This window comes from Wyeomyia smithii, chromosome 1, assembly GCF_029784165.1.
Source record: "Wyeomyia smithii strain HCP4-BCI-WySm-NY-G18 chromosome 1, ASM2978416v1, whole genome shotgun sequence".
Lineage (NCBI taxonomy): Eukaryota > Metazoa > Arthropoda > Insecta > Diptera > Culicidae > Wyeomyia > Wyeomyia smithii.
Genome location: NC_073694.1, coordinates 124,649,537 through 124,664,867, shown reverse-complemented (window position 1 = coordinate 124,664,867; position 15,331 = coordinate 124,649,537). Strand labels below are relative to the sequence as shown.

Here is a 15,331-nt window from a genome sequence, read left to right as displayed (position 1 = left end):
AATTTCAACCAAATCAACAATGACAATGAAAAAATTAAAACTGGGACGTTTTTGTGCAATTGTTTTTTATGGTTTTGGTTTGGTATCAGTGAAAAAATGAAGAAAGTGCCAATTTATAATTTAGTGTTTATTTCCCAATTTTCCAAATTTAGACTCAAGAATACTTGAAAACGTGTGTATTCAGGAAATTAACTAAGAATTTTTAGTTTCAAAATAACTGTTAAAATCATATAAGGGAACGTTCATAAATGACGTAGCATTCAACGTGACGAGGGGAAGGATGGGGGGTTAAGCCAAGCTACGTAGCGAATACGAAACCAAGAAAAAAAATTGGATTTTTTAATTATTTTTTTATCACTGTTTTGTCTGTTTAGGGTAAGGTTTTATTACTTTCTTGTCTTTTATTATCCATTTATGTGTGTTTGATGATAAAATTTGCAAATATACCTCGATAGAAGGCAACCTCGATATAACGTAACTCGATTTAACGTAACTCCATGTAACGTAACTTTTACCTCGATATAATGTAACTTTTTAAAATGTATTGAAATTGAAAATAAATGATACAGCAACTGTTTTGGGCTATAAATTGCTTCAAAAAAATGTTTGTAGTATGTTTTGAAACCAATGCGAAAATTGTCCAAAATGGGCATAAGGAAGGTTTAAAAATACTAATAGGTGATGGAAAATATGTTTTCACGCAACCTTCAGTAACAATTCACAGTCTTGCATCAATTAAAAAAAATTGTTTGCTTGTTGAAATTTCCTCTAAATGGGCATAAGAAAGGTTTAAAAATACTGATAGGTGATGTAAAATAGGTTGTCGCGCATCTGTGAGTAACCACCAACAGTCTTGCATCAATTAGAACAACTTTTTTTTGCTTGTTGAAAATTTTCCTAAATGGGCATGAGAATGGTTTGAAAATACTGATAGGTGATGGTAAATAGGTTTTCACGCATCTTTGTGACCTCTTGTATCAATTGAAAAAAAAATTTTTTTTGCTTCTGAAAATTTTTCTAAATGAGCGTAAGAAAGGTTTAAAAATACTGATAGGTTATGAAAAATACGTTTTCGCGCATCTTTGAGTAACCATAAACAATCTTGCATAAATTGAAAAAAAAAATGCTTTGCTTCGATATAACGTCACGAAAATAAAAATAAAGTTGCCTTATATCGAGGTATGACTGTAGTACATAATGGATTAATTTTAAGTTTCTCAAAAATAAAATTTAAAAGAAAACCAACTTTTATCTTCGTGAATAGAAAGAGTATTTATAAAGAATTTTGTTAGTCAAAAATGTTTTTTATAGTGTCAATTTGTAATTCATTCTCAGACAGTTTTTATATACAACCAAAGGTTTCTGAGCTACAATTCTTTGAATAAAGCCTATACCAAAACACATGAGCTTTTTTTAAGTTATTCAAACGTGAGTGAAGTTTAATTTACACCAAGGATGGTCGATATTCGACGTTAGCTCATTTGGCATAGTTTTCATTTTATATACTAAGCGCTGTTATATTATGCTCTATGAAAAATATGCTCTATAACAAGCAGAATTTCGGAGGCCTCAACGATAATTGTTCATCCAGTCGCTTTAGTGGCGCCGACCACTACCAAAGCCGCCACCACCACGTCATTGACAAAATTGTTCCACGGTTTTCAATTTGATTGGTAACCAAGTCGTAAAAGAAGGGGGTTATTTTAAAAAATTGTCTTCGACAATGCCGTTCATGGGTGGTGGTCCTTGTATGAATATGGACATACTGTGATTGGCATGGTGGGTGGCACGTTAGATGGCATACTGTTTTTCACCTTCAAAAACAACACATGAAACAGCCATAAGATATGTATTATGACAATCAAATACCTTCTGTAATTATTTTGTATCCTTATCAAAATCAAAGCCCTGTCTGTCTGAAATGCGCCACCAGTCAACACCCAACAAACGAATGGCAGGTTTCGTCAGCAAACCAAGCAAGCCGGAATATCCTCACAATTTTTTGAGAATCGTAACAATTAGCGGTACGTTCCGCTGTAATCAGCTCCTTCGGCACTGGTCCCCATAAAACGTTGATATTGGTATGATCGACGTACTTGGAGGTATTTCAACCGGTGCTGGATCTAAAATGCAAATGTTTTAGTTAAAAGAAAGTAGGTTTTTTTTCTATCAAGTTAACCTTTTTGTAATAATTTCGGTGTCGCCAACGGTCCTGCATCCTGATCACTGAAATAGGTCATTTTGCCTTTTAGACCTGCCTTGTAAATTTTAATAAGCCATCGTCAATCACATCCCTGTCACGAACGTCATCCCCATACATTTTGCTTGAAGCCGTTTTTCTCTGGCTCGATTATCCGTCAAAAGGCTGTCAGCGCTTGCGAAACAGCCGAATAAGCGCCGTCCATGCGAGATCAACTGTTGCTGCAAGTGGTGTGTAGGAATGCAAAAAGCGAAGAACGACTGTTTTGTTTTAAACGTTCTATGGATTTTGTGCAGGACACGAATGCTCATGTTCAAACATGTTTCAACACGTTCTGGATAGCCCTAAATTCAATATAGTTAGAAGCACGAAAAAAATCTGTACAGTAACACATGCGGCACAATGAACGGAGCTTATGATCATATTTTCAACCTAGTGCGTCATCATCATCGGCGGCAGCTTCAGGAAACAGTTGCCATGACATCGGTCTGTCGTCAATCAGTGATGCAACAACTTTGCTTGTTCGTTGGGTTAAACGTATAAACTTTCGCCGTTTTCGTGGGGGAATAATCTAGTATGACGTTTCAACTGAGTTTACTGGCTTAAAGGATATTGCTGATAGCACTAACAAAACGATCCAAATATCTGGCAACGATTTCAGCAAATTTTTTCATCATTCAACACTTCACTAGAAAAGAAACTTTCACCCTTATTCTTGTTTACGGCCGTATCGCTTTCGTACGAAAGCAGCAGCGGCGTACGAATGCGATACGAACACATACGAATCCGATTCGTTCTAACCAATTCGAGCTTTCGAACATCGTTGCTTTCGTACGAACGTGTCATTCTTGTTTACATACGTATGCGTATCCGTATTCTTTTTGCTCTCGTTCGCAAACGTCAGTCAAAAGTTGCGAATCGCTGTACGTATCGCTTTACGAATCGCCGGCGCCGGTAGTTTCTTCTCGTTATTCTGCTGTTTTATGTAAATTGTTTTTTTTTTTAATCGAATAAGCCGAAGATTTGTTTTTTAGTAAACTGTTAAATAAAAAACTTTCGTGCTACTCGATTTGCTAAAATGAAAAGGCAATCGAAAGTTGTGAATCACCATCGCCGCGGGTTGTTTTGGTTATTTCGTGTGAAGCAAATCGGATAAATTGGACATTATAGCTTCTTATTGATAAATTTTGTGATTTCGCCCAAATTTATATTATATCCTTTCGGATTGAGTTCGATATCATAAATTTTCATTAATGGGGTATCATAGTTATGATTAAAATTAATCCTGGATGAAATTTCAACTTCAAAAGTAAAAAAAATAAAAAAATCTGCTATCGTTTTTCGCTTAAGTGATAATTTGCGCAGTTTTGCGCTACAGCGGACAGTATGCATTAGAAAGCCTACGTTTTTACCTAAATTTTCAATGTAGTCACAACCGTGGCAAATCGCGGCAACTAAACTTTTAAGCTACTTTCCTACAAAAAATAACTTTTTTAAAAATTTTTTTAGTGTCAGGCCTACTACGATCAAATTTTACAATATATAATGAAAGGGGTTTGTTTTGCACAATATTTTTTTTGTAAGATTTGGACCACTGCGACCATTATTTTGATCTTTTATGGTATACCTCTTCTTTAGTTTGGGTACTCGTGGCAGACATATCACTATTGATGGAAGTGATCGTCGTTGTCATATCGCACCCTTTCTCCCAATTAGGCACTGAAGTTCGTATGAAATATATTACCTCATTAGGATTTGCAGACCAGACCTCAAAAGGCTTCAAAGTTCCTTTTCTAAAGGCTCTTATTCTGCGCTGTATTAGTGCACTGCAGTGGCAGAGCAAATCTTTTGCGGTTTCACATTCGAACCCGCAGAGACGACAAATTTCGTCATCTGACTGACCAATTTGTTCCAGGTGATGCCTATTTGGACAGTGTCCTGTAAACAATCCAGTAATTGTCCTTACCGCGACGACGCGAGACAATTGTCCTTAGTCCCTTTTTATTTAAACTAAGCAATTGCTGGGTTTTTTTCACGCTTGGTTTTATAAAGCGTTTAGACTGGCGTAGCCCTACTGAGCATATCCAGTTCTCTTGTATTGTCCTATGTTCCCAGGTTTCCAATTCTGCTTTCGAGGTGCTTGATGATACCCCACAAAACGGTTCTGGGCCAATGAAATCGGTACATGACCCCTGTCTAGCAAGGTATCGGTTTTTTCATTGCCTTCCACTCCGCAGTGACCAGGAACCCAGTATAACCATACTTGGTTCCTTTCTGCCAGTTGTTTCAGTAAAAGGATGCACTCCCATACTAGCTTAGAGGTACATGTGAAGGCTTTTAGTGCGTTAAGTGCTGCTTGGCTATCAGAAAAAATGCATATGTTAGCATGCCTGTATTTTCTAGCCAAACAGACTTGTGCACATTCATAAATTGCAAATATTTCGGCCTGGAACACTGTAGGCCAACGGCCCATTGGTATCGAGATACTTATCCCTGGACCATTTATACCTGCTCCGGTTGAATCATTCATTTTTGATCCATCTGTGTAAAAGACGACAGAGCCTTGTCGGATGTTCGGGCCACCTTGTTCCCAAACTTCCCGTTCGGTCTCTATGATTTTGAAAGGTATTTCGAAGTTTGCTTCTGTATTCATCCAGTTTTCGATACCTGGTATATGTTTGCTCAGCTGGAAATGTTTGAGGATTGCCAGCTGGCCTGTCTAATCTCCATCAGGTATATTTTTGAGGCGTGTTAATTTCAATGCACTTTCTTCCGCCTCTAGTTGCACTACCTGGTGGAGTGGTAATAGATGCAGAATTGCATCTAAGGCTTTCGACGGAGCACTTTTCATTACTCCTGTAATTACATTACAAATTAGCCTTTGCAACTTGCCAAGCTTGTTCTGCGTTGACCTTTATTGACGTTGGACTAACGTCTATATCGAAGTTAGGCACCTGAATTTGAAAATCTAGTAATTCAACCGGGGAAAACCAGGGAAAAGTGGTCAGGTTTTGAGCGCTTATATATCAGTCATTTCTTTTCAGAATTTCGAGGTTTTGGCATCAACCGATCAGAAATTCTTTTACGGTTGAATTTATGTAACAAAAATAACCTATTGTTCGAGATACACTATTGAAAAATTGATAAATCACATCGATTGTCTAAATCATACCGAGCAACCAATCACCACCTCTCTTCACAAGCACAGTCGACACTAACGGATACAACCGATCTGACTTTGTAAACAGTCTCACAGCTTTCAACCAATAACGAGCTCGCTTTCGGTAGCTGCAACAGGTGTTTCAACACCGTTTTAAAATGCTTCTTTTATCATTACCACTGAACAGATTCTAAACACCAATGGCTTGATTGATAGGGGAAATATTGCGCAAGATTGTCATATAATAATTTAAATATGTTTTCGATACTAAACTAGTTAAAAGTTGTGTTAAAAGTCGTGCACATTCAACCAATCACAAGCTCGCTTCTTGTTTGCTCGCGGATGGATTTTTGCTTTGGGCTATATAATAGCCTGTGTCGTCTCATAGCAGTCATCAGTTAACAAGTGAAAAGCCACCAGGCCGGTCTTGTATAACAGCAGCGGTGGCTGATTCCAGCGGCCAAACTGAGCTGCAGCAGAACCAGAGCGGTGGTATCAGACAGCAGCGGCGGAGGTAGTGGGAAGCTGCATTTCTTCATTCAGTTCGGTGCTCCTTCGATCTGAGTTGGACCCCACCAGCGGTAATCCAATTCAGATATCGTTGGGTGAAAACGTTGGGTGTGTGTGCAGTGTGCACATATAGCGTATGTGCATCTGTATTGCTATGACATTTGCGATGATAGGGATGGCGCTGTTGCGTGTGTATGGCTAGCTATAGCGTGTGTAAGACACTAGCATGTGTAGCATATTATGGCTATTGCGTGTATATCTTCAGCGTGTGTACGGATAGTTATAGCTTGTGTGTGGATAGCTGCTGCGTGTGTAATGATTAGTTATAGCGTATGTATGGATAGTAATAGCACATGGTTGGATAGCTTATGCGTGTGTATAGATAGTTGTATCGGATGTATGGAAAGGAATAGCGTGTGTATGGATAGCTATAGCTACAGCGTGTGTATGAATAGTTTTAACGCGTGTTTAGATAGTTATAGCATGTGTGTGAATAACTATAGCGGGTGTTTATCAAAGATTATTATTGTCATTGAAAATATTAAAACGTCTTAACGAACACAGTTGTGAATTTGATTTTACAGCAGCGATTTTAACTTCTTCAGCCAGTCTTTATTCATCGAGGAAAAATTACTACCTATGAATTATCAACACTTATTTACTAGAAATTTGATTTAGATCAAAACGGGTTCTTTTGAGTATCATAAGTTATTGGTAAAAAGAGTTGCAAGTTTTCTCAATGAGCATTCATTAAATTTTCGTTTTTGTTTCTCGGTGCGCGGTTTTGATTTTGTTTCTCGCACACAGAGAAAGAAACAAACTTGCCGCTATCGTGAAAAATAACAAAACAATTAGAAATGCTCTAAATCACAACTGAAGAAGTTAAGATATTTTCCTGTCACTCGCCCAAACCTTGATAACAACAACCGAAAAACGTGTGATTGAGCTCTTGCTATATTGAGTTATTGAACCAAACGTTTTTTTTTTTTCAAATACATGAAGTTATATGCTGGGCTGGAACTAACCTAGCATGAGTTTAAAATTTTGGGTTGAAAATTTTCGGTTGAATCGTTCAGGGCTCCAATTTCAGATAGTTTCGTAAAGTTTGCTTTTTGCTTAGATAGGAAAATTTTACCAATTCGCTCAATTAAATGATTGTCTTGGTAGTGCAGCAAACAAAGGGTTGATTCGGATATGTATGAAATGACAGCTATTAAATAAAAAATATCCATTCTTTTAGTATATATTATTATTTATAACGTTTTAACGTCTCAGCATCCAGAAATGCACTGTTAGATAAAATTGCAGCAAATACTAGAGTTGCAATTCTCTCTATTATTTGTTTTAATGGAATATAAGAATACCGTAGTCCAACCTCATGCGGTCGTGTCTTGAATACCACCCTCCTACGTTTTTTTGTTTTAGGCCACCACAATAGCCAAACCGTTTCGAAGTAATGTATTTTTTCAAAAAAATGTCAAAAAACGTCAGTATGCCGAGCTTTGAAAAGTCATAAAAAATTCAGATTTCATGATATTGCTCCCAAATTTTGGATTTAGACACTTGAATGTTATAGCAATAAAGGAAAAGCGTTTATTCAACGAAGATTTTCTTGTTTTTAGCAAGCAGTAGATTTTAAATCTCATTAATGCAACACTCTAAACAATGCATTTGTTAGTAGAGTGCGTAGTTCTATGTTGGTTCTTCTGCGGTCGTGTCTTTAAAACTAGAGACTGTGTTATAAAGAGAAAAGCAGTAAATATGGCAACCCTTTGCTAATATTCTATTCCAAACAATTCTGGCAACCACATTTAATTACGCATGACTTTTCATCAGCGAAGGAAAAAAATCACCTCTAGCGATTAATGAATACATATAAAACAAGCCTAGGATGCGTTGACATCGTCGTCAGTATGCGAAAAACAAAGTATCGGTGCTGGTGCAATCTTTTTGCTTTCCTCTTTACGATATATTTCTATTCATTAGTGTACACCACAATACGTGGTGGCCAATTAAATTGGCTCCGTAAAACATTAATTTGTATTGTGCCGTGTCAAATAAATGTTGTGAAAAAAAAAAAATACGTGGTTCTCAATGTGCACAACTCGGTATATGAAGTTAGATCAGAACTTGTTATATCCTTATTCTTTTGACTCATGAATATGATTTTTTTGTCAGAAACAGAAAGAAAATGACATTGTATGCTCTCCTACTCTCGCTTAAACTCAACCGCTGCCGAAGTAGTTGCTTCCCCCACACATTCCCTCTCACCGCACCACACCTCTGCTGCTGTTCAGGCGACATGATTTTCTCCTGTTGCTATCCTTTCTTCTCGTAACTACCGGCATATGGAGAGACAAACGCAACGATCGAATCGCTTCTCAGAGCTGATGTAGTCTAGTCATGTGTTTGTTTTCTCCCAGAAACCTATGCACCCTATCATCATTTCATTATGGGTTGAGAGTATTCGAGTCCCGGCCTGTACACTTCGTGAAGTGCACATATGATGAATGAACAACGATTGCATCATATTCGTTTCGTTTCCATCACTGCTTTTCATACGCACTAGAAAGTGTAATGAAATTCCGAAACTTTGTAAGGATATATAACTGAGTTTCAAAGCTTGTTTATACATTTTTTAATTTTCAATGCATCACTCATAATACAAGCTAACAAACACATTTTCCGTTCAAACCATAATTGCACGTGGTTCACAACAATTATACTGATTACAATACACATTCTGTACGAAAAGTAACACTCCTGAGTTTGTTTACTTTTCACACTTGGAGCCTCGATTTGACGGTTAACTTGGAGTTTTCGACCTCACTCTGCGTATCTGTTCATAACACCGTCTGTATTTAAAACAACCTCCTACCAGAGTTGCCAATTTTCCAGATTGAACTGGATTCTTACAGTTTTTTTCAGTAATCCAGTCAAATAGTTTAGTCTCAGAATTATCCAGTTTGTTGCAAATTTCCCAGTTTTATCCAGATTTTTTATGTATTCAAGCTCCGATTGGTTTTTTGGAAATATTTTTAGAATGTAAATGTTGTAGAGTGATAAACCATTGTAACAGTTCTTACCATCATTTCCAGCCTATTATGTCTTCTCGCACGAAACACGGCCAAAATATAAACTACATAGCATTGATGAGATGAAAAAGGTTAGCTTAATTTAGAGCAAGCGCACCGGTGAGTTGCCATTTGAGTTGCTATTTTCACAACGCTGGCCGTTGCTATTTTGGATAGCAACCGATTTTCGCACCAATCGTTGCTAATGGGGATTACCAATTCCACTATTTCTTTTTCACACCGGCAGTTGCCAATTTCTGGAGACCGTCACTAGCCAGCGTTGGCAAAATGTTTGTTTGTGATGTATTTCGCATATCTTTTTCGGATTAAGTAATAACCAACTTATCCGTCAGTCAATCGTTTCCGGAATGAGCTACGTTCTTTCTACTTCATAAAATGTTCCCTCCATTTCACGAAACTTTGTTTCCGTTTTCCCAAGTTATCGATAGCATAATTCTTTTGCAGGTTTTTTTTTACTTGTGCGTACATGGGTTTTTTCATCCTTATATGTTTATTTAAAGTAATTCCGTAAAACTGGGCACGTCCCGCAACGTCGGCTTAAATGACAATTCTACTGAAAGCTGGCGAACTGTCATTAGTTGTATTCTGTATTTCATGCTGTCTCGGTTCCCGCAGTTTGCTATTAATATTTGAAAATTTGCCGCCAAAAAAAACTTAAATATAGAACGCGTAAATAGTTTTCGAGTATTTGGTTGATTCTAGTGATGGAGAAAATGATTTCGCAGAACAAATTTCCTTATACGCGATTAATAAAATGGTTTTTGGAAAGATCCGGGGCGGCTCTCAGCCTAGTAAATAGCCAAATATTGACCGCCATGCGGAGGAAGGTGCCATCCAGCGTTTTAACAATGTTTTTATCGGAAACACCGGTCTATACCGATGACCATTTCCAACGCCGCTTTCGTACTCATCTTAGGTTATTATTGAAGATTGAAACAGCGGTAAAGGAGAAAAATGGTTTTTATAAAACGACCGAATGAAACGGGAAAATAGTTGGTAATACTCCCGAGCAGATTTGCTCAAACCTTTCAGGTTTATTGAATAATATTGGCCAATCTTGTGAGAATTTTAGCTTTTCGCATCGTGTAGGTTGCAGACCAAAATGCCAACCAAAATGGCCATCTCAATAAAAAACCTATACAAAATGTTTACCTGCCCGAAAAAACACCCTGTCCAAAATTTCAGCTCAATCGGAAATAAAATTGAGTAGTGGTTCACGCCGACACTTGCGTCCTACGACGTGTCTTCCGAGGCCGACCAATTGAGTCCGCATTCGAAACACTCATCATCTTCGTAATATTATTACGAACATTCACTATCGAGAACAAAAAAAGTTAATCGCCTTCAAGGTCACCGTGCATTGTATTGCGTGTGCACTGCTGCTCGTTGCCGTCGTCTATTGAAGACAAAGGAACGCATCATCGCCTATTGCTACCGTACGCCACAGACTGTACGTTGTGTCGCTACTGCGAGAGATCCAGTACCCGGCGTACTGCTGTTTGGCTGTTCTGGTGCTGCTGTGTGGCTGGAGCGGCTGCAGCTTTTGCTAGCGGACTCTTGTGTGAAGGACTGGAGATTCGCATCGCCCGTGCGCTGATTGCGGTGGAGAGCGGCTGCAGAAGATAAGTAGTTTTTTTTTCCTGTTTTTTTTCTACAATATTATTTGTTGATTGGCATTTTGCGTGTGTGGCTTACGCGTCCAACATGGACGACGAACGCGGGGATGAAAACCCGCTCGTTCTACCGCCTAGCCCTCCCGGATACAAAGTTCCAAGGGTTAAGAATGGAACCACGCAGGAAGCTACCCATCGGCTTAAGCAGTATCCGGAGGGCAAAGTTGGTATTGGGGCTGTATTTTTCCGGCCGAAAGTGAAAGCATTGAACACAATGCAAATATGTAAAGATCTGGCACGGTTTACAGCCGTGACTGAAATTACCAAAGTACGCCCGAATAAGCTGCGTGTTTTGGTGTCCGACCTCAAGCAATCAAACGAGCTTGCTGCTTGTGAGCTCTTCACGCGGGAGTACCACGTGTACATTCCAGCTCGCGTAGTTGAGATTGACGGTGTGGTCAGCGAATCGAGTCTGACTGTCGAGGACCTGTTGAAGGCTGGAAAAGGCCTTTTCAAGGATTCTAGCCTTGAACCTGCCAAGATACTTGAATGTAAGCAATTACATTCAGTTTCGCTCGACAAGGGTGTAAAAACTTACACCCCTTCAGACTCTTTTCGCGTGACTTTCGCCGGGTCTGCTCTGCCGAGCTATGTGCTCGTGGACAAAGTGCGTCTGCCCGTGCGCTTGTTTGTACCGCGGGTAATGAATTGCCTCAAGTGCAAACAGTTGGGCCATACGGCCTCCCACTGTGGCAATAAAGCACGTTGTGGCAAGTGCGGAGAGCAACATGCGGATGACGCCTGTAATAAGGGTGCTGAAAAGTGCCTTTATTGTGGGCAGACTCCGCATGAGCTGTCTGCATGTCCCGCGTACAAACAGCGCCAAGACAAGATCAAGCGGTCTCTGAAAGAGCGCTCTAAGCGCACTTTCGCAGAAATGCTCAAAGAGGCCGCTACCACCAAACTGGTTTCCCCGAATCTCTTCGAGGTCTTGCCATCCGATGAGTCTGATTCTGACGATTCAGTTGGGGAATCTTCTTTTGTTGAACCCGGGAAATCTAGGAAGAGGAAAAACATTTCTTCTCCTAGGCTTCCTAGGAAAGGACAGAGAAGGTCGCCATCTGAAGTGACTGATACTAAGAAACAAAAAAGTGCTGTAGAAAATCCGAAGCAAACTCCTCTGGGATTGGCAAAACTGAATTCAAGTAAGGAGTTTCCGGCACTTCCAGGAACATCTAAAAACCCAACTGTTCCTTCTTTTTCGTCCAAGATTCAGCCAGAATCTGGACTGCTGAAGTTTTCAGATTTTGTGGACTGGATTTTTGAAAATTTCAACATAACTGATCCTCTTAAAAGTCTTCTGCTGGCATTTCTACCAACAGTTAAAACGTTTTTGAAGCAGTTGACTGCTAAATGGGCCCTCCTTGCAGCGATCGTATCCTTCGATGGCTAATTCATCGGCTGAGATGAAGGATTCTATCTCTATTTTACAGTGAAATTGTAGAAGTATCATCCCCAAAGTTGATTCATTTAAAGTTTTGATTAACAAGCATAAATGCGATGCATTTTCCCTCTGTGAAACTTGGCTCACTTCAAATGTAGATCTTAGCTTCCATGATTTTAATATAATTCGCCTCGACCGAGACACCCCTTACGGAGGAGTACTTCTAGGGATTAAGAAGCGCTATTCCTTCTATCGTATTAACCTCCCCACGTTCCCAGGCGTCGAAGCTGTCGCATGTCAAATGACAATACAAGGTAAAGAGCTTTGTATTGCCTCAATATATATTCCTCCCAGAGCACAAGTTGGGCAACGGCTGCTCTTTGATTTAATAGAACTTCTTCCCTCGCCACGTTTGATTTTAGGAGATTTTAACTCTCACGGCGTGGCTTGGGGTTCCCCTTCTAATGATAACCGTTCCTCTTTGATCTATGACCTCTGCGACGACTTCGACATGATAATATTAAACAACGGGGATATGACACGCGTTCCGAAACCTCCAGCGCGCCCCAGTGCTTTAGATTTATCTTTATGTTCAACATCGCTACGGTTGGATTGCATATGGAAGGTAGTCCTTGATCCCCACGGTAGCGATCATTTGCCTCTTCAAATTTCAATTAATAATGGTTCAACTCGCACGCGATCAGTTGATATTCCGTATGACCTCACACGGAATATCGATTGGAAATTATACGAGGAAATGATATCAGAAGCTGTCGAGTCGATTCAACATCACCCACCACTTGAAGAATACAACCTCCTTGCGGGCTTGATTCTCGACGCCGCGTTGCAAGCCCAAACGAAGAAATATCCCGGCGTGACGATCAAAGAACGGCCTCCCACTCCATGGTGGGATAAAGAGTGCTCCGATGTCTACACGGAAAAATCCGACGCGTTTAAGGCCTTCTTTTGGGTGAAAGGTCAACCCGACGACTTTAAGCGGTATTTGGAGCTTGAGACCTAGTTTAAAAGCTTGGTCCGAGCAAAGAAACGTGGATATCGGCGCCGGTTCGTAAACGAAACGTCGAGGGAGACATCGATGAGCACTCTTTGGAACACAGCCCGAAGAATGCGAAATCGTAAAACGGTCAACGAAAGCGAGGAGTCTTCAAGTCGGTGGATATTTGATTTTGCCAGGAAAGTATGTCCGGACTCTGTTCCTGAGCAAAATATTGTTCGTGATGCGTCTCCGGGCCACGACGCGATAGAATCACCTCTTACGATGGCAGAATTTTCAGTTGCCCTCCTGTCCTGTAACAATAACGCGCCTGGGTTAGATAGAATCAAATTCAACTTGTTGAAGAATCTACCCGGCAATGCCAAGAGGCGCTTGTTGCACTTGTTCAATAAGTTCCTGGAGCAAAACATTGTACCGCAGGATTGGAGGCAAGTGAAGGTGATCGCTATCCAAAAACCGGGAAAACCAGCTTCTGATCACAACTCTTATAGGCCGATAGCAATGCTATCCTGTATCCGGAAATCGATGGAAAAAATGATACTCCGTCGTTTAGACCATTGGGTCGAATCAAACGGTCTACTATCAGATACTCAATTTGGCTTCCGCCATGCCAAAGGAACGAATGACTGTCTTGCGTTGCTTTCTACAGATATTCAGCTAGCCTATGCTCGCAAAGAACAAATGGCATCTGTGTTCTTGGACATCAAGGGGGCTTTTGATTCCGTTTCTATTGACATTCTTTCGGGCAAACTTCACCGACAAGGATTTTCACCAATTTTGAACAATTTTTTGCATAATTTGTTGTCCGAAAAGCATATGCATTTTATGCACGGCGATTTGGCAACTTTTCGTATTAGCTACATGGGTCTTCCCCAGGGCTCATGCTTAAGCCCCCTTCTTTACAATTTTTATGTGAATGACATTGACGCATGTCTGGCAAATTTATGCACGATAAGACAACTTGCAGACGACAGCGTGGTCTCTGTTACAGGAGCCAAAGCTGCCGATTTGCAAGGACCATTGCAAGATACCTTGGACGATTTGTCTGCTTGGGCTTTACAGCTAGGTATCGAATTCTCTCCGGAGAAGACTGAGACAGTAGTTTTTTCTAGGAAGCGTGAGCCTGCTCAGCTCCACTTACAGTTAGTGGGTAAAACGATTTTTCAGGTTTTGGTATCTAAATATCTTGGTGTCTGGTTCGATTTGAAAGGCACCTGGGGATGTCACGTTCGGTATTTGATGAAAAAATGTCAACAGAGAGTAAATTTTCTCCGGACAATTACTGGATCATGGTGGGGCGCCCACCCAGGAGACCTTATAAGGCTTTACCAAACAACGGTATTGTCGGTGCTTGAGTACGGGTGTTTCTGCTTCCGCTCCGCTGCAAATACCCATTTAATTAAGCTGGAACGATTGCAGTATCGTTGTTTGCGTATTGCCTTAGGTTGCATGCAGTCGACCCATACGATGAGTTTGGAAGTTTTGGCGGGCGTTCTCCCATTAAAAGACCGCTTTTGGGATCTGACTACTCGTATTCTCATCAAATGTGAGGTCTTGAACCCCTTGGTAATTGAAAATTTCGATAGGCTAGTTGAACTTAATTCTCAAACCCGTTTCATGACTGTGTATTTCAATCACATGTCTCAAAGTATAAATCCTTCCTCATACACCTCCAATCGTGTCAACTTATTAGATACTTCTGTTTCTACTGTGTTATTCGATACATCCATGATGGAAGAAACTCGTGGAATCCCGGATCATTTACGCGTGCAGCAGATCCCTAAAATATTTCATTACAAATATAAAAACATCAACTGCGACAATGCGTTTTATACTGATGGATCACTTCTCAACGGGTCCACTGGCTTCGGTATCTTCAACAATAATTTTACCGCCTCCTACAAGCTCGATAATCCTGCTTCTGTTTACGTCGCAGAATTGGCTGCAATTCAGTATACCTTAGGGATTATTGAAACAATGCCCACGGACCATTACTTCATCTTTACGGACAGTCTCAGTTCTATTGAGGCTCTCCGATCGATGAAGGATGTAAAGCACTCTCCGTATTTCCTGGGGAAAATACGGGAACATCTGAGTGCTTTATCCGAAAAATCTTCTCAGATTACCTTAGTGTGGGTCCCTTCTCATTGTTCCATTCCGGGCAATGAGAAAGCGGACACTTTGGCTAAGGTGGGCGCAACAAACGGTGATATTTACAACAGACCAATTGCCTACAATGAATTTTAAAAATTTTCACGTCAGAATACACTTGTCAACTGGCAGGCCTCGTGGGA

The 15,331-nt window shown here is 40.1% G+C and overlaps 1 long non-coding RNA gene across 1 annotated transcript; it reads right to left on the bottom strand.

Annotated features, from left to right (window-relative positions):
• Positions 1-1,238: 1,238 nt before the first annotated feature.
• LOC129720307 (uncharacterized) lies at positions 1,239-5,123 on the bottom strand. Its single transcript, XR_008727251.1, has 3 exons — positions 2,180-5,123; positions 1,870-2,123; positions 1,239-1,814 (listed from the first exon to the last, which is right to left on the bottom strand). It is a non-coding gene; the product is annotated as an uncharacterized LOC129720307 (long non-coding RNA).
• Between the last annotated feature and the right edge of the window lie 10,208 nt (positions 5,124-15,331).